This window comes from Doryrhamphus excisus, chromosome 21, assembly GCF_030265055.1.
Source record: "Doryrhamphus excisus isolate RoL2022-K1 chromosome 21, RoL_Dexc_1.0, whole genome shotgun sequence".
Taxonomy (NCBI): Eukaryota; Metazoa; Chordata; class Actinopteri; order Syngnathiformes; family Syngnathidae; genus Doryrhamphus; species Doryrhamphus excisus.
Genome location: NC_080486.1, coordinates 5,610,632 through 5,630,833, shown reverse-complemented (window position 1 = coordinate 5,630,833; position 20,202 = coordinate 5,610,632). Strand labels below are relative to the sequence as shown.

The 20,202-nt window shown below is 38.5% G+C and overlaps 1 protein-coding gene across 12 annotated transcripts in view; it reads right to left on the bottom strand.

Annotated features, from left to right (window-relative positions):
- The window catches only part of LOC131109179 (microtubule-associated protein 4), a 95,037-nt gene extending 75,362 nt beyond the window's left edge, over positions 1 to 19,675 (bottom strand). For all 12 annotated transcript variants that reach the window (XM_058060870.1, XM_058060872.1, XM_058060876.1 and 9 more), the window contains exon 1: positions 19,599 to 19,675. The gene's annotated coding sequence lies outside the window, so the exon portion shown is untranslated. The remainder of the gene's footprint in view (positions 1 to 19,598) is intronic.
- Between the last annotated feature and the right edge of the window lie 527 nt (positions 19,676 to 20,202).

Below are 20,202 nucleotides of genomic sequence, written 5' to 3'. Positions count from 1 at the left end.
ACAAGTTAATAACGTTTTTAAAAAATACCGCTTCTGGTTGCCACATCCTGCTCACAGCTTTGGTGTGGCCACTCGGAAACAATCTGGATTCCGCATAGGAAGGAAATCCACAAGGAAGGCAGTTTCCATTGTGTTGTCTGCTTCACAAATGTGTGTGTGTGTGTGTGAATATATGCGAGTGTGGATTAGAGTGCAGTTGTGTGTGCCGTTGGGCTCGTTTGAGCTCATGGCAAAGTGAGGGTGTGTCCTCCGGCTGCCAAAAAAGCAGAGGTGAAGGTTAAGCCGCTTTTTAATCTGCTTCCACACATCGCTATTGTATGTAAACAGAAATACACCCAAACAAGTACACATAAATACAAAGATAACGATAGTCCCACTAATTGGGATGTGTCTTTATTGTGCTTGTAAATACTTTTATTAGCATGTAGCATTAAATGACATCACACAAAAATACATGGTGTGTGATTATTTTTAGATTACAGATTAGCTAGAACTTCAATCCCTTGGGTGTTCGTTGTATGTACTTTGCATGTTCTCCCCGTGCATCCGGATACTCCGATTTCCTCCGACATTCCAAAAACCTGCTAGGTTAATTGGCGACTCCAGATTGTCCATAGGTATGAATGTGAGTGTGAATGGTTGTTTGTCTATATGTGCCCTGTGATTGGCTGGCGACCAGTCCAGGGTGTACCCCGCCCCCTCGCCCGAAGACAGCTGGGATAGGCTCCAGCATGCGCCCAACCATTTGAAAAAAAGCAGACAAATTTAGCAATATATATTTGGCCAAAATGTCTAAACAACGCTGCATGGCGGTGGGGTGGTTAGCGCGCAGACCTCACAGCTAGGAGACCCGAGTTCAATCCCACCCTCGGCCATCTCTGTGTGGAGTTTGCATGTTCTCCCCGTGCATGCGTGGGTTTTTCCGGGGTACTCCAGTTTCCTCCCACATTCCAAAAACATGCTAGGTTAATTGGCGACTCCAAATTGTCCATAGGTATGAATGTGAGTGTGAATGGTTGTTTGTCTATATGTGCCCTGTGATTGGCTGGCGACCAGTCCAGGGTGTACTCCGCCTCTCGCCCGAAGACAGCTGGGATAGGCTCCAGCATACCCCCATGACCAGAAGATTGATGGATTAGTGCGCCCAACCATTTGAAAAAAAAGCAGACAAATTAGCAATATATATTTGGCCAAAATGTCTAAACAACGCTGCATAGCGGTGGAGTGGTTAGCGCGCAGACCTCACAGCTAGGAAACCCGAGTTCAATCCCACCCTTTGCTATCTCTGTGTGGAGTTTGCATGTTCTCCCCGTGCATGCGTGGGTTTTCTCCGGGTACTCCGGTTTCCTCCCACATTCCAAAACCATGCTAGGTTAATTAGCGACTCCAAATTGTCCATAGGTATGAATGTGAGTGTGAATGGTTGTTTGTCTATATGTGCCCTGTGATTGGCTGGCTACCAGTCCAGGGTGCACCCTGCCTCTCGCCCAAAGACAGCTGGGATAGACTCCAGCACCCCCCGCGACCCTCGTGGGGATAAGCATAAACAACACAAAAAATGGTTGTTTTCTGCGACCTTGTGGTTGTTTATTCCGCGTATGACTTTCTGCCTCTCGTGCAAAAAAAACGGTAAAAGACATATTGGAGTGAGTGAATAAATTGTATTCCAACAATATATTCTAGCTGGCATGCATTGTTTGTAATACAAACTACAGACAAACATAGTTTTTCTGTAATATTATATTATAGGTTTGTAAGGGTATATTGTTTCCCACATCAGATTTTCCGGTACCAAACTTTCCTACCCATTAAGTGAGGTAGAGAATATGTGCCTTAGTTACGTAGCTACTCAGTAAGCAAATACAGTGCAGCCCAGCCTCTTGGCTACTGATACAAATCCAACCATTGTGATGCCTTCATACAAAAAGAAATTCAAGCTGAAAGTATTCAATTCCACAGTCAAGCCTTCAACTACAACAAGTATTCATTTAAGAGTAATGTCAGTGCACCGTTTACAGTTCGTCTGCAGAGTAAATATTCAGAAGCCTGTTTTTTAATATCCCTACATTACTGCGGTGTGAACCTATAATTATGAGCTCCAGCATGGTCGGAGCACTGGAGCAAAATAGCGACGTCACTCGTGCGTGGTTTATGATGTCACAGACGGTCGGTGAATGGGTGGGACCCACTGGCAGCAAAAAAATCTAACTTTAAACATAAAAGAGGAGTCCTCAGCTAAATGGGAGCAGAAATCTAGGAATGAGGAATGCTGCGTGGATCCTAAAACCAACTCATCCAGCATCCAAATGGGAAGATGGAGACTATCCCAGATGACTTGGCAGGATGTACTTTGGACTGATACCACAATGTGATTTTATTTTGGTTTTGCTAAGAAATCTGTTGCATTTTCTTGCGCGGAATTGGGAGAACCTCTTTTTGACAGAAATTAATGTTTCCAAAATATTCATTTATTACAAAAGGAACTGTCAGTGTAGCTTGTCGAAAAGATGGCTTTGCAACTCTACCTTCGTTTTCTACTATTTTCCGTTCTTTAGCAATCAGTAAAACAGGTAAGTTTCAATGAAATATCAGTTCCCAACAAGAAACAAGAGAAAAACAGTCTTTTGTGAAAGGATACATTACAAGCATAACATTGACTTAATTTTTTGTGACCCCTCAAATATCGAAAAAAATCACACCGCAACACTAACAATACACAGTACTTTTTACATTTACTTTGACATAATTTTAGGGTTTTGTGACCCCTCAAATATCGAAACAATCACACTGCAACACCAACAATACAAAGAAAGTACTTTTTACATTTACTTTGACATAATTTGGGGGGTTTTGTGACACCTCAAATATCGAAACAATCATACTGTAACACTAACAATATAAAAAAAAGTACTTTTTACATTTACTTTGACAATTTTGGGGGTTTTCTGACACCTCAACTATCAAAACAATCATACCGCAACACTAACAATACAAAGAAAGTACTTTTTACATTTACTTTGACATAATTTTGGGGGTTTTGTGACACCTCCAATATCGAAACAATCATACCGCAACACTAACAATACAAAGAAAGAACTTTTTACATTTACTTTGACATCATTTTGGGGGTTCTGTGACACCTCAAATATCAAAATAATCATACTGCAACACTAACAATACAAAGAAAGTACTTTTTACATCGAAATAATCTATTTACAAATGTGTGCTAGCACTTGTGGCACATTTTGGCCGTTTTTATGGCTTAAAACAGTTACCTCTTTTTGTGTGCAGTTGTGTCATCACGTCTTTTTGCCGATCCAGCAAAAAAATACATATTTTTAGGATTGGGCGTTCAGGTTTATAAAAACTTATAAAGGTTTGGAACGGGGTAAAAACTATAAAAGCATTCTTCACTCGCTAAATATACTGCAAAAAAGGTCAGTAAGGATAATTCATAGTGCCGCCTACAGAGAACATACTAACTCCTTATTTCTAAAATCACAAATACTTCAACTTGCTGATATAGTTCATCTTCAAACAGCTAAAATAATGCATAAGACTAAAAATAACCAATTAGCTAAAAATGTCATCCAATACTTCTCTACAAGAGAGGAGAAATATGATCTCAGGGACGAAGTACATTTGAAACACTTCTATGCTAGGACTACGTTAAAAAGCCATAGCATTTCAGTATGTGGAATCAAACTATGGAATGGATTGAGTAAGGAACTCAAACAATCACTATATTGACACTATATTGACAGTTACTATGGTACCTATTATGCCATTGTATGGTATATAAAAAATGAATAAAATAAAATAAAAATAAAAAAATAATAAAATAAAATAGAAAATTAATAAATAAAATCAAAAACCAATAAATAAATTAAAAATGTTATAAAGATAAACAAATAAATAACTTCAATTATATTAGGAAAGCAGGTAGTGAACAAATGCAACAGTTACTGGTTGTAAAACTACCAGATTGAGGGGTAGGATTTAATAAGCTTTGCTTCTTCCTACTCCTTTTGGACATGTGGAACTGTGAACTGATTATGTGATGCATTCAATTGTAATCTGATGCATGTTCAAATGAAATGAAACCATTACCATTACCATTTTATTGTGTGGGCGAGTTCCCCTTTTTCTGTAGCCACGCGTCTGTTTTTGTGTTCCAGCTAATAGACACAGACAGCTGACAAGGGGCTTTTAGTTTCTTTCTCTCATCACACACACACACACACACACTGAACACACACACATTAAAGTGTCCCGACAGGGACAGTACTGTGCACTGTAGCACACATACACAATTCTCATATCAATGCTCCACAAGTGTTGTTAAATTTTACCTGACAAGACAACTCCTGTGTTCTGAGCTCTTAGTGGTTGCAGTGCGAGCAAAATGGCCGTCAGACTTTCTGCAAATGATTCCCTGGTGTTAAGAAGGCCAGTCCCTTATGTTTTGATTAACCGGGTGTAATAAACAGATGTAAATCCTCAGTAAAGTACAACAACAACAAAAAAAGTCAATTGCACATGCACCATGGACCTTGTTCAGGCAGCTCATGAAAGCAGATGGGGGGCAGGGTAGAAGGAGACATGTCATGTGATACCTGTTCACACCCTGTAAATCACAACTCTAAGAAGGACAACTGCCCTATCATTAAGACCTATTCAAGCCAAATCCTCCTTAGCTGTCAAAAGGTGGCAATAATAGTAAACATGAATGAATAAACACTCAGGTCTGAGGTTCTCCAATGTCTAGCTGCTATCACATTCATCTCAGGAAGATTGCTAACATTCCATGGAGGCTAGTCACTGTGGCTCACAGTCACAGCTTTATCACACACACACAAAGACAATGTATGGTAGGAATTTAACTAAATATTTTAATGACCAGACTACAGCGAAACCTGCTTAAATCGTCATACCTCAGTTTGGCTCACTCATGTCGACATAAGCGGTAATGCTGCAACAATTAATCGATACAGTAAACTATTTTGGTATTCGATTAATCATTTTTGTATTCAAAAATGTACACAACCTCTGACTTCAGCCTCTCAAATGTGAATCCATGAAAGCAAACCTATTAACAAGATATTCAAACGCATCAGCTCCCACTGTGGGAAAGAGTGATCAACATTTTGGCCACTTTTCCACTCAGATTTTTTATGTTTTGGATCCATCTAGGACGAGGTGGGCAAAATTTTTGAATCACAGGCCACATTGGTTTAAACATTTTTGACCAAATATATGAGCGGTCGTCAAACAGAACAACATGCTTTCTCACGGTGCAACAAAATAACAAAGATCCACAGCAAGTGAACAAATGACGAGGTGGGCGAACGTTTTGAATCACAGGCCACATTGGTTTAAACATTTTGACCAGATAGATGGGCGGTCATCAAACAGAACAACATGCTTTCTCACGGTGCAACAAAATAACAACACATCAGATCCACAGCAAGTAAACACATGACAAGGTGGGCAAACGTTTTGAATCACAGGCCACATTGTTTTAAACATTTTCACCAAATATATGAGCGGTCATCAAACAGAACAATATGCTTTCTCACTGTGCAACAAAATAACAACACATCAGATCCACAGCAAGTGAACACATGACGAGGTGGGCGAACGTTTTGAATCACAGGCCACATTGGTTTAAAGATTTTGACCAGACATATGAGCGGTCATCAGACAGAACGACATGCTTTCTCACGGTGCAACAAAATAACAACACATTAGATCCACAGCAAGTGAACACATGACAAGGTGGGCGAACGTTTTGAATCACAGGCCACATTGGTTTAAACATTTTGACCAAATATATGAGCGGTCATCAAACAGAACGACATGCTTTCTCACGGTGCAACAAAATAACAAAGATCCACAGCAAGTGAACAAAAGACAAGGTGGGCGAACGTTTTGAATCACAGGCCACATTGGTTAAAACATTTTGACCAGATATATGAGCAGTCATCAAACAGAACGACATGCCTTCTCACGGTGCAACAAAATAACAACACATCAGATCCACAGCAAGTAAACGGCATGAAAGTTCAACATGGAAGTTCAATCATGTTTCTCATCTTCTTGATCAAATCAGCAATTCGGCAATTTGACTAGTTTAAGTGCAAAATCATATGTAAACCAAGACAGTGTTTGAAAACTGAGGCATAAAATTTGATGAAAACCAAAACATAAAAAAAATGGAGCATATGAAAACCAAGGCTTAAGTGTAGGAAGTATCCAATTCCACTTCATTACTTGCACTCCATTTTCACCCTCTCTTGTCTCGGCTACTATCAGTAGTTTGCATGTTAATATGTTTTTAAAGCATACATTTGAAGGTAGTGTCATTTATATTTGAAATTGTTTTGTTTCTTAATTCCTTCCAAAAAGTCGACACAGGATGGGAAACCCAACAATATGAACAACAAATGCACAGAGGGGGTAATTATAGTTTTACATGGAAGTTCAATCATGTTTCTCATCTTCTTGATCAAATCAGCAATTTGCCATCAACACTTGCAATATTCTTTGGCCCCATGGTGGTTATTTAGCAGTCACACTCAATAAAAAAAGCACTGACAGGGTGTTTTCTCTGGAACAATACGGTACAGGGCAATTTGACTAGTTTAAGTGCAATATCATATGTAAACCAAGACAGTGTTTGAAAACTGAGAGATAAAATTTGATGAAAACCAAAACAACTCATTCTCCATCCAATGCCATCTAGTCTAAGACCAACCACAGCTAAAGCTTACTTAAATAATTTGACAGAGTTTGAAAACCCGCAAAATATGAAAAAAAATTACTAGTTTAAGTGCAATATTGTATGTAAACCAAGACAGTGTTTGAAAACTGAGGCATAAAATTTGATGAAAACCAAAACATACAAAAAAATGGAGCTTATGAAAACCAAGGCTTGAGTGTAGGAAGTATCCAATTCCACTTCATTACTTGCACTCCATTTTCACCCTCTCTTGTTTCGGCTACTATAAGTAGTTTGCATGTTAATATGTTTTTAAAGCATAATTTTGAAGGTAGTTTCAAAATTAGCCTCCATAAAGTCAAGCAGTGCGAGAAAAAAAACGGTGTAGGCTTTGACACTTCCAGGCTTGATAACGAAAATTACCTGACGTTATGCATGTTCATTCATATTCAAATTTTGGTGGGATTATAAGATCATAATACCAAACACTGGTTTGAATAGCCGAACTGATTCTGAATATCCTGAAAACATGTCGAATCCAGCACATAGTGTGCAGAAATGTGACACACCCAAACACAAAAGGAAGGCATTCTCTTTAACAACACACACTTCTCTCATTTCACATGCACAAGCGAGCTGTCGATTATAATTACAAACCCAAAAAATTACAATGGAAGGTGGCCTCACTTGAAAAAAAAAAAATGGATAGAAGTTTCAGTGAGAGCGGGTTGCAAGACAGCCATCTGGTTCTGCGAGTACTCGGGCTGCAACAAGTGATGAAACGTACGACAGAGACGGAGATAAAGGGTCAAAGAAGCAGAAAAAAAAAAGACAGCGCCCAAAAGCCTCTGGCTTGTTATCCAAGTCTGGGAGTGGCACGGCGCCCCAGGGAGGGCGGTGAATGCGCGAGAAAGACAGACTTGTGTTGTAATTAGCCTCGTAAGACACACACAGTAAGGGTGTATGCACACTAAGGCCAATCCAGAACGGTATTCGTTCCTCTGAATGAATGCCTTAGTAGAATTTGAGCAGTGTTTAGGGTCATTGTCTTGTTGGAGTATCCAGCCCGGATACTCAAAATAACAATCATGCCAAAAATGTTGTGTTGCTGCTGGATGTTCACAATACCTGAGTATACCTTCTAAACACAGTTCAACATTATAAGAGCCCTCTACACATGTAATAACACCCCTATAGTCACCTTTATACTCATTTTTACTCAATATAATAGATATAACCACAGAAAATAAGCTATTTCAGACATTAATAAAACTCATACTACAGTGTTCTGGTGCAACGGGGAAAGGACAGGAAGTGATGTCCGGAGATTCAGAATTGAGTTTTAGCATGGCGTGTTACTGACACATAGTGACCAGAGTCAAATACTACAGAGCATCACGTCTTTGAATGCATCTTCTGAATGCTTAATATTTGTATTTTAGTTCATTTAGCCATTTTTATGCTTGAAAATGCTTAATTTAAACTTACAATTCACATGAATATGGGCCACTTCAAGCACAAAACGGAAAAATCGTGATGGCACAAAATTTGATGTGGCTACGGACGACTGTATTGGCGATGCTTTCAGTAACATTCATATATTTTTAACTGTTAAAACATTTTAAAGGGCCCCTGACATGATTTATCCACTTTTCTTGAATACGTTATATATAGTTTGTAGTGATGTTCAACATTGTAATTTATGCAAGTGGTAAATTTGCATAAATTACATTTATAGTTCACTCTCGCATTTCAGCCTCATTTATGGAAGTGACGTCATCTGGGTGACAGAGTAAAACAAACGCTTCCCAAGGTAAATCGTCACTTTGCTTCAGGATATTTTTTCATCAAAATGGTAATCATGCCAAAAATGTTGTGTTGCTGCTGGATGTTCACAATACCACAGTACTGCAAGTTCTCTATTTCATCTCCTAATGTTTCTCCCTTCTTTTCTCCTCAGAATCTATTGACACATCGCTCACATCTTTGCTATAATAGCGGTAAACATTCTCTGTCCCGTGCACCGCTATGTCCACGATAGTGATAGTACTCCAAAATGAGACTGAACAGTGAGAATCATCTTTCAAAAATCAATTAGACAGTATAATAAAATAACATAACATACAATATGTAACATATTTAACAATGGTGGTGAATCCTGTCAAAAATGTGTTTTAGCATGTTAACCATTAACTCCGGTGAAGCGTGAATAAGAAGATGTAGCAGGAGAGATCACTCTTGCTACACCAGCGATTATTCAAACCCTTGAAGATACTCTTTCCAAACTAAAAAAAAAACAAAAAAACATAACGACAGATCTAGCGACTTCTCTGGGCTTTTCTGGTGACATGAAATTACTTAATCACTATACTTAATGAAGTACAAGTGTTATGTATAGTGATACTAACTTATCACTATACTTAGTTTGGATTTGTTATGTTTTTCAGTAGGCCTGTCACGATAATCTATTTTACTAGTTGATAATTTTGCTACAAATTACCGTCGATAATCGATATTAAAATTTTCATTATGATAATCAATTATTGTCATGAGATAATTATTATAATTAATAATTATTGCACACTTTCTGTAAATCCTATAAACTTCATTTCACTTCTGAAATTGCTGATCCAAACAACATTTGATTTAAACTCGAGGAAACTCACTTTTTTTCCTAAATGGAAAGTTTATTAATCACATAAATAAAGCTGCTAGTGAGTGACTTTTGGATTTTTTTAAGTATTACTATTTATTATCAGCGATCCCACATTACTGTCCTTGTTCAGGCATCGTTTCTGCAAAGTAACTCCTTACTTTATTGCCACTGTCATCTCTGCTTTATTACATTCGGGTTGCCATTTTATTTATTAGGCTCCTTAGTTTCACTCCCAAATGTGGAAGTAAAGACTTCCAGGGTCCAACTTTCAGAATGTTTTCTGCTGTGGTCAGCATCAGCACTGGGGATGTTAAGATTCACTTTCACTTTTGATTTCTTCAAGGTGAGTCAAGCTTAAATGTTGAACACAATCCATTCCTGTGAAGGCAGACTATCTCTGATTTCACAGTTCAAAAACCATTTAAATCGACATAAGCGGTTGTTGACATCAACAAAAATAGCCACTGCTTGCACATTTGCGACATAAAAATGGTCTTTTTGATTAAGTGCCTCGTTAATGCCTCGTTTATCACGGTTAATCGGTTACAGGTTTGGCCGTTATAAGTGAAATTCCGCTAGGTAAAACTTCACGACCTGTTTACGACCTTCTAAACACAGTTTAACATTATTAGAGCCCTCTACACATGTAATAACACCCCTATAGTCACCTTTACAGTCGTTTTACTCAATATAATAGATATAACAACAGAAAATAAACAATTTCAGACATTAATAAAACTCATACTACAGTGTTCTGGTGCAAGGAGAAAGGACAGGAAGTGACGTCCGGAGGTTCAGAGTTGAGTTTTTGCTTGGCGTGTTACTGACATGTAGTGACTAGAGTCAAATCCTACAGAGCATCACCTCTTTGAATGCATCTTCTGAATGCCTAATATTTGTATTTTAGTTCATTTAGCCATTTTTATGCTTAAAAATACTTAATTTAAACTTACAATTCACATGAATATGGGCCACTTCAAGCACAAAACAAAAAAATTGTGACGGCACAAAATTCAATGTAGCTAGGGAAGACTGTATTGGCGATGCTTTGAGTAACATTCATATATTTTTAACTGTTAAAACATTTTAAAGGGCCCCTGACATGATTTATCCACTTTTCTTGAATATGTTACATATTGTTTGTAGTGATGTTCAACATTGTAATTTATGCAAGTGGTAAATTTGCATAAATTATGTTTATAGTTCACTCATTTATGGAAGTGACGTCATCTGGGTGACAGAGTAAACAAACGCTTCCCAAGGTAAATTGTCAATTTGCTTCAGTATATTTTTTCATCAAAATAGTAATCATGCCAAAATGTTGTGTTGCTGCTGGATGTTCACAGTAGCCGAGTACTGCAAGTTTTCTACTTCGCTATAATAGCATATAACATTCTCTGTACCGTGCACCGCTATGTTTGTGTGATAGTAGTGTGATAGTGATAGTACTCCGAAATGAGACTGAACAGTGAGAATCATCTTTGCAAATTTACCAATTGTTTTCAAAAATCAATTAGACAGTGTAATAAAATAACATAATATAACAAACAATATGTAACATATTTAACAATGGTGGAGAATCCTGTCAAAAATGTATTTTAGCATGTTAACCATTAACTCCAGTGAAGCGTGAATAAGAAGATGTAGCAGGAGGGATCACTCTTGCTACAATAGCGATTATTCAAACCTCTGAAGATACTAGATCTAGCGACTTCTGTGGTATTTTCTGGTGACATGAAATTACTTAATCACTATACTGATATAATGATAAGTACAAGTGTTAAGTATAGTAATACTAACTTATCACTATACTTAGTTTGTATTTGTTATGCTTTTCAGTAGGCCTTTCATGATAATCAATTTTGCTCGTCGAACATTTTTCGTCATAATAAATTATTGTCATGAGAGGTGTAATTCACATTGGAACCACGATGTCGTACTCAAGTATTGTGTACCCGTGTGAGCCACATTAGCTCGACACAGAAGTCGTCTGTGTGTGCGAGGTATGTTTACAATTGATGCCATCTAAACGTACTGAATGGTTGCATTTCTTTTGCAATGTAGCGAGGGACACCGCCTGTCCGTTTTGTTTATATTTACATTTTTTGACCAAACGCCTCAGTAAGCGTTGGCTGTCGGGGCGAAGACTCCTCTGGTTGAGACACCTAAATCTTTTAACCGTTTTTAAGCCTGTCAGTAAGATCAGTAAGAATGTAATGAAATGATGTCATACAGCATATTGGTCCATTCTTTCCAAAAGATGAGACTGCATTCTTGTTTACCCTCAGTTATTCCAAAGCAGCTTATGTGCATGGCATTACACAAAGCACATCATGCAGGGTTACTGTAAAATAATACAAAATAACTATTTGTGGATCTAAGATTTACCATCTGCTCCACTGATTATGTTTTCATACTGCATTAGGGGGGGTCAGAGAAGCGAGGACACACACATACGTACCTTTGGAAGCTTGTTACGTAACACTGGATGAAGTGTGTGATGTTCAAGCTTTTGAAAAGCACATAATCCAAAATTAATGAATAAAGCTCTTAGGGATAACGACACACAAGGTTCACTAAAAAGTCACACAGTGGCTTCTCTAAATATAATGATTTGGGTGTGGGTGACAGCCAAACGTGTGTTACTTCAGTGGGTTCTGTTACACTGAGATGGCAAAGGCCTTGCTGATTGAACGACAACAATATTAGCAACCTTATTATTATATACTTTAATTTGCACCTTGCTATCATTATTTCCTTGTAGATCCAAAGGCAATAAATTATGCTTCAATTGCATGTACTTCTATTATCTCAATGTGTGACTGCAGTATATGGTTGCACAAATCATTTCACATAGAAGAGAGCATTTACATATGAGATGTCATATTTATGCAACATGCATCCTGTAATAAGTATAACAGGAATTAAGAGTAGTACATATACTTGGGTTTTTGCTGTTTACATTTTCCACATATTTAAACTTTCTTCTTGTTAATTTTCTTCTCGTATTTTCTTTCTTCTCGACTTAATCCCATAATATTTTGACTTTATTCCCATATATTACTACTTCCCCACAAACGTATAAAATTGTGGCCTTTTTTCTAGTTGGAATACAGTTTTTCATCTTAATATTTTAAGGTTATTCTCATAAAATCCAGCATTTTTTAAACACTTTTCCCTCGTAATATTACAAGTTCATTCACCTGAAATTTTGACTTTTTTCCTCATTAGAATACGATTTTATTCTCATAATATTTTGACTTAATTTTCATAATATTTTATATATTATTCCCATAAAATAGAAACATTTTCTTTTATTTAGTTTAGTTTGTGTCTCATAATATCACAGCTTGAAAAAGTTACATATTTATTCTTTAATGCTTCAACTGTATGCTACTGAAACAGGCTTCGAAACAAGCCTTATTATTTTAACTTTATTCAAACACAAAATAAAATTCCCAAAATATTAAAATTTTCTTGTCGTAAATTCTCTTCTAGTAATATTTTAAATTTATTCCCATATTATTATAAATTTTTTCACAACCTAATTGCCCGAAAAAATTGACTTTATTTTGTTAGTTTTTTTATAAAATAGTGTATTTGTTTTATTTACTATTTCAACTTTATACTGTTAAAATTGTATTTCATTTTTACTACTATTATTTATTTAAAATTACAACATTTTCCTCTTTAAACTCTTTTTTTTTAGTTTTCTTGTTAAATTATATTTATCAAATGTGCCGAAAACCCCCCAAAAATAAAACATATCAGGTCGTAAATGGCAACTGTGCCGCACTCAGGACAGTAATATATATCAAAAAAAAAATATCCATTTTAAAGCTCAGTAAGAATAAATAGTGGAGCTTAATGTTCAGTGTCCAGTCCCCCCCCCCCCCCCCCCCCATATTCTCTACTTTTCCTGCATTGAGTTTTATCATTAAAATATAACATAAAAACTATGTGCCAAGCGGAATATACATAATTCAACAACATGGCTCTTCAGCATTATGTGTACTATATAGTAGACATCCATAATGAATTGTGTGCCATATGCATTTGAATAATGCAAAGTCCATCTATCTTTGAGAGGTTTCCTATAAAACATGCAAAAAAATCAATAAAAAAAATGTGTTAAAAATACATAAACACACAAACTTAAATCTCATATTATAAAAGTGACTTTTGAATTGCTTATACATGAATAATTGGGTTTCTGGAAGGACTGTCCACCCATCTAGTGCGACATTAAACAAGTCGGGATCTGCCAATAGGACTGCACCATTTAGAAATGGGATTGCATATGAGTGTAATCAAAATTACACTTTTGCATGTGTGCAGCCCTAAATTGGCTTATTAATGTTCCACGTGGGATGGATGCAAATTGCTTCATGTGAGAATTCCCCAAATTCCAAGACCAATTTATATCACTCTAACTTGACACATTCTATTCCATGAGAGTCCACGTGCGAGCCCACACTGACAGCTTGAGTTGTCAACTCCCGCCACCATGCCGTTCCCCTCCGCATCCCCCTGATTATCTCCTCCCTCCCCATTTAAAAAAAAAAAGGGGACAGAGTAATGAATGAATTCTCTGTATGCCCTACAATGGTTTTAGCTCAACGCGCACTCCGACACACATACACAAATTTACACACAGTATCTCTTTGGGAACTATGTCCTATTGTTGCAGAGCCAGGCTTTACACATCGCGGTGGAATGCATCGCAGCACAAACCCACAGAGGTCACATTCACTCCAAAACAAACCGGTAGTAATCACATGCAGAGCTAGTTAAATATCCCGGAGCTGTTTACTTCAGAACTGCTAGCGCTGTACCGCTCGTTCAGGGTAGCACTGTGTCATCTTACAAATGCCACTAAAATCATCATACAGCAACTTAACACTCAAAATGTACTGTATACTTGAGGAATACATAAACGTACCAATACAAGTATAACATCAAAGTTTTCGCATAATGTATCGTGTTTAAGCAACACATTCATTGGGGTGCTGCAATGACATCAGCCTCCCTCTGGGCTCCGGGCTTCTCCGGCTCTCCTCTGGTGGTCAGAGACAGGATTTAATCCACACACAGCTCTCTGGTTTTCACCTCTAAATACTGTCTGAGCCAATCAGAAACCGAGCGTAGACATTCAGTGCCGTTTATTTATTGAATAAGCTATAAGCTATACAAAACGCACACATAGTGACCAGCAAGATGACGTGCTTCTGAATGGATGGAGTTGTAACATCAAGCCATTCAGATGTGAGGGTGAGCAAATCTAAAAAAAAAAAAAAAAAAAAAAAAAAATTACATTTTTCTGTGGCAGTCCAAAATTAATCGTGGCGGGCCCCCACAACTAAATGACTATATTGGGAAAATCCTGTACAATGTTGCTGAGCTCACTTGCTATCTCTGTTAAACATACTGGATGGGTCTTTCCCGTCTAAAAGTGTCCCTCCATCAACCTCTCGGTGCACCTGAGTGCCAAGTGACCCCTCATCCATCTGTAATTCCCAGCAAAGCCTGGTTGCTGACACTGTGTTCCAGCTGCTGCTGTTGTGAGCGGGGGGATTACAGGGAGCGAGCGGTTCACCCTGCGCCGTCCCACCCCTCTGCACCATCTATCCCTCCATCATTTCATTCATTCAATCCGAGCTTGTCACGCAATCTCAGAGTTCAAACATCGAGCCACAACACACACACACACACTGGAGTGGTCACAAAAACGCAACATACACAGATATATCTGCGATTCAGACTGCTTTTTAGATAAAGCTCCGTAAAACCCAAAAGCCGTGTATTTTACTGGGACAGTAGTGGGGAATTGATACTGTCGCTCATGGGTTTTTATTTATTGAAGTAATTTTTGAACTTTTGATGCTTTACATAACAATATTGTTGGCATCCTATTCACGTTAAACCCAGGTTATAAGTTAGTAACATCAAGAATACTCAAAATATCAATGGGAATTTTTCATTCCATCCGTAAATAGTAAACGGGGCATAGTTTTATGGCACTACACACACAGAAACTATATCAACAACTCAGTTCCGATTGGATGATCACAAGAACAAGTGACACCCGCTACCATATTTATAAAACCTGCATAAAAAAACAAATTACCTCTGCCATGTATTGACGACTTTAGATCATAAATCCTGTAGTACTTTATTATTTGAATAAATAATTAATGTAAAACCAGTATACTCCCATCAGTAATCCAATCTAAAAATCAATACACTGACTGGAAATACTAAGTCAATAAGTTTCAAATTACAAGTGTTTCCCATACCACCACAATTAAATTTATGCCATCATAGAATACATTTGGGGCTACCTGTTCGCCCTCTCATAAACACGTAACGATGCTTCTTAATATAACTCGTATGCACCTTGTCTGCCAGATAATAAGAATAACTAATAACAGCACCAACACCACCATCTTTAACACGTTCAATCCTGGCTGCACGGTGATCTAGTGGTTAGCGTGCAGACCTCACAGCTAGGAGAACAGGGTTCAATTCCACCCTCGGCCATCTCTGTGTGGAGTTTGCATGTTCTCCCCGTGGGTTTTCTCCGGGTACTCCGGTTTCCTCCCACATTCCAAAAACATGCTAGGTTAATTAGCGACTCCAAATTGTCCATAGGTATGAATGTGAGTGTGAATGGTTGTTTGTCTATATGTGACCTGTGATTGGCTGGCCACCAGTCCAGGGTGTACCCCGCCTCTCGTCTGAAGACAGCTGGGATAGGCTAAAAAAATCACAATAATAGAATTAGTAGCCATTTTTCTACTGTTAGCAATTTAAGACAATTTTGAATGGATTTTCAAGGCACACAAAATAATATGTTCTATGGCTACAAAAACATGGAACCTATGGAACCATGGAAAAGAAAGATTAGATTTTTCCATTTTTTAGTAATCAGCTTTAGAACATAGGTAAGTTTCAGGGAAATATATGTTCCCAACTAAAAAAAGGGAGAAAATAAGCTATTTGTAAAAAGATACTTTTTATGCATAACTTCACTTTGACACATATATATGTTTTTTGCTTTTGTGATAGCTGAAATATCTAAACAACTATACCATATAAACAACAAAAAAGGGATTGTTTCATGTCAAAATGGCAATTTGTTTACAAATATTAAATTTTTACATTTGGAACTGAAATGTATGTGTGTGCACACGAGTGTATGCATGCGTTAAAATTGCAATGCATACCCACCTGCATGCTACACTCCTCCACTTCCTCCTTCCTGTCATGTGTGACTTGTCGGTGTTATGGTTATTTGTTATGGTTATTTTTTTAATGATATATGAATCCAACTGGTAAGAAATAATCTTTCTCAATCACCCATCCCTAGTATGACCTGAACTGTTATTTTGGGGCGTATGAGAACACCAGGTTATGGTGATTGGATCAGGTCCACAATGAAGTCTCCATGTGACTTCTGATTTCCCACTCAGTAATCTGACAGTGGAGGATTGGAGAATAATCTCGAAAGGAAAAGAGGGTGTGAAAATCCTCTCAAATTTCTTCTGAGATGAAATCAATCATGTAATCTCAACTGGAAAATTCAGCAATAAGGAAGTGATAGTGTGTTTCACTGGGTTCTTCAAAAAGCTGAATATGAGATATCATAGTGAATATCTTTGAAATAGTATTTTTACAATAGGACATTAAAACAAGCTCCTCCTCAAACCGGTTTGAGCCAAAGATCTTCGGTCTTGGTCGTGGACCTGCACAAGATCTACAGCCTTCTTTGTGTTTGTGGGGTTTTGGGAACTTAGCTCCTGGGTGGAGCTTGCAGGAGAGGCGTGGTCAAATTGCAGCGTGCCAATACTTTTTTTTTCAAATATTCTTGTGATCGACTGGCAAAGTCCCAAAGATTAAATAGTGGCATGCGATCGATGGGTTGGTGAACCCTGTATAGAGAATCTTTGACTTGTGTTTTTTGCAAAAGGTCCTTAAAAATGACCTAAAATTTTTTTTGTAGCCTCTGTCTAATAGAGGATCTTTGAGTCACGTTTTTGTGGTTCATTCATTCATTCATTTTCTACCGCTTATCCTCACGAGGGTCGCGGGGTGCTGGAGCCTATCCCAGCTGTCTTCTGGCGAGAAGCGGGGTGCACACTGGACTGGTCGCCAGCCAATCACAGGGCACATATAGACAAACAACCATTCACACTCACATTCATACCTATGGACAATTTGGAGTCGCTAATTAACCTAGCACGTTTTTGGAATGTGTGAGGAAACCGGAGTACCCGGAGAAAACCCACGCATGCACGGGGAGAACATGCAAACTCCACACAGAGATGGCCAAGGGTGGAATTGAACTCGGGTCTCCTCGCTGTGAGGTCTGCGCGCTAACCACTAGATCACCGTGCAGCCCCGTTTTTTGTGGTCAAAAAAAAAAAAAGCAGCAGGATGCGCCATCCATTTGGAGGATTTTTGACTATTGTTTTGCAACAAGTCCTTAATAACAAGCTTCTGTCATATAGAGAATCTTTGAAATTACCTCCTCATTTTTTTTGTCTTAGGTCATTAAAACAGCAGAGGGTCCATATCTCATATAGAGGATCTTTGACTCGCAAAAAAGTTTTTCAAAACGAGCCCGTCATATAGAGGATCTTTGACTATTGTTTTGTAAACGTCCTTAAAAACAGCAAAGCGCTTCTGTCACATTAACGATCTCTGACTTGTTTTTTTGCAGTGTGTTTTTAAAAACAACACTGAGCTCATTTTTTTTCAAATAGAGAATCTTTGACATTTTTGTTTTGAAATAGGTCCTTAAAAATGTGATGCTGACAAATAGAGGATCTTTGACTTGTGTTTTTTTGCACTAGGGTGTTAAAAACAGGAAATAACCCTTTCAAATAGAGGATCTAAGACTTGAGTTTTTGCAGTACGTCCCCCAAAACAGCAGAGAACTCCTGTCATATAGAGGATCTTTGACTTGTGTCTTTGCAGTGCATTTTTATCTGTGTTTATTTAGTGTGGATCACTAAGTGCCCCTTTCAGATAGAGGATCTTTGACGGGTGTTTTTGGAAAAAAATAGCAGCAGAGCTCATGCCAAATAGAGGATCTTTGACTTGTGTCTGCAGTGCATTTTTATCTGTGTTTATTTAGTGTGGATCAGTCTAACAGTAAGTGCCCCTGTCAGATAGGGGATCTTTGACCGGTGTTTTTGGAAAAAAATAGCAGCAGAGCTCATGCCAAATAGAGGATCTTTGACTTGTGTCTTCAGTGCATTTTTATCTGTGTTTATTTAGTGTGGATCAGTCTAACAGTTAGTACTCCTGTCAGATAGAGGATCTTTGACGGGTGTTTTTGGAAAAAAATAGCAGCAGAGCTCATGCCAAATAGAGGATCTTTGACTTGTGTCTTCAGTGCATTTTTATCTGTGTTTATTTAGTGTGGATCAGTCTAACAGTTAGTACTCCTGTCAGATAGAGGATCTTTGACGGGTGTTTTTGGAAAAAAATAGCAGCAGAGCTCTTGCCAAATAGTGTGTTTACAGCTGGCCCAAAATCATAGAAGTCCTGTTCTACAGAGGCTTCCTGACTTATATTTTTGTAGTTTGTCTTTATAAATAGCAGACAGCGGCCGTCATTGAGAGGCTCTTTCACATGGCATTGGGTATTTTTGCAGGACGCATGTATAACCACTTCAGACTTGCTTTAGCAAACCCAGCATGTAGCCATGTGATGGCTAAAAAGCAGTGTGCACCTATAAACTCCCCGCAGTGCAAATGAATGATCCACTGGCCGCAGAGTGACACTAGCAAGCTTGCTTGCGTAACTTGCTTTGCAGTGTCGCTGACACACGAGATCCTCAACCTCGGATTTACTCGATTCACTGCTGAGTGAACACGCCAACTATGTAACGCATGTAAAGTGTTGACTTTGCGTCGACATACCGTGCGGGCAGACGAAAACACTACAGTGTGCGGCTACTCATTCACAGCAAGGGCGCGGACATTCCAACTGCGCATACAGAAACTACGAGTTTCCGAGGAGCACCTGAAGGCACCATTAACCTCCAGCACACCGTGTATGATGCGTGCTGAGATCACTCATCCAAAATCACCGTCCTTCCACTGCAACGTTGACTCCAAGCTATGAACCGACAAACTTTACACGTACTAAGAACTATGCTCGTCTCTACGTAACGCACACACAACATAACACTCATATTTCTCCTCAACTCACCTTTTGTTGTCTGCTTTTTGACAGTTTGTCGGGAGACTCCGAGCGTCGCTGTCACCGCTATGGTCCGCCCACTCGAGAAGCACTACCCTGGCGGCGTAAGAACCTGCGCCCCCTTGCGGAGAGTTACAGCCAATCACAGGCTTCATTTCTGACTGACGTTTAACTTATCCAATCGGATTAAGCCTTTACTATGACTGACATAGCTTTTGGCGAATCACAGCCCCCAAAAGTTGTGCAGACGCGTTGTCGTCTACGATTTGACTTTTGACAGACACATGGTGCTTTCAATGGGAAAGTTTGACTCCTTGTACGGTACGCAGGGCCGGACCAATCGCCGCAGGGAGGAAGGTTAGGATCCGGTTAAAGCTCTGGAAGACGCCCTTAGACGCCCGCTTGGCTCAGGGAAATGTCATCGTGGTGAAAAATAAGAATATGTTTAACCATCTCCTCTAACGTTTAATCTGTTGTTTTCTTTTCACACGATTTCCTCTAAGAAGCTTAAACTAAAGAAGGCGAGGGGAGAAAAAAATGAAGCTTTCGTCCACGTCTCATATGACATGTAGAATTATAGCGACACCTTGTGGCAAAAATGGAAAGGCTCAGT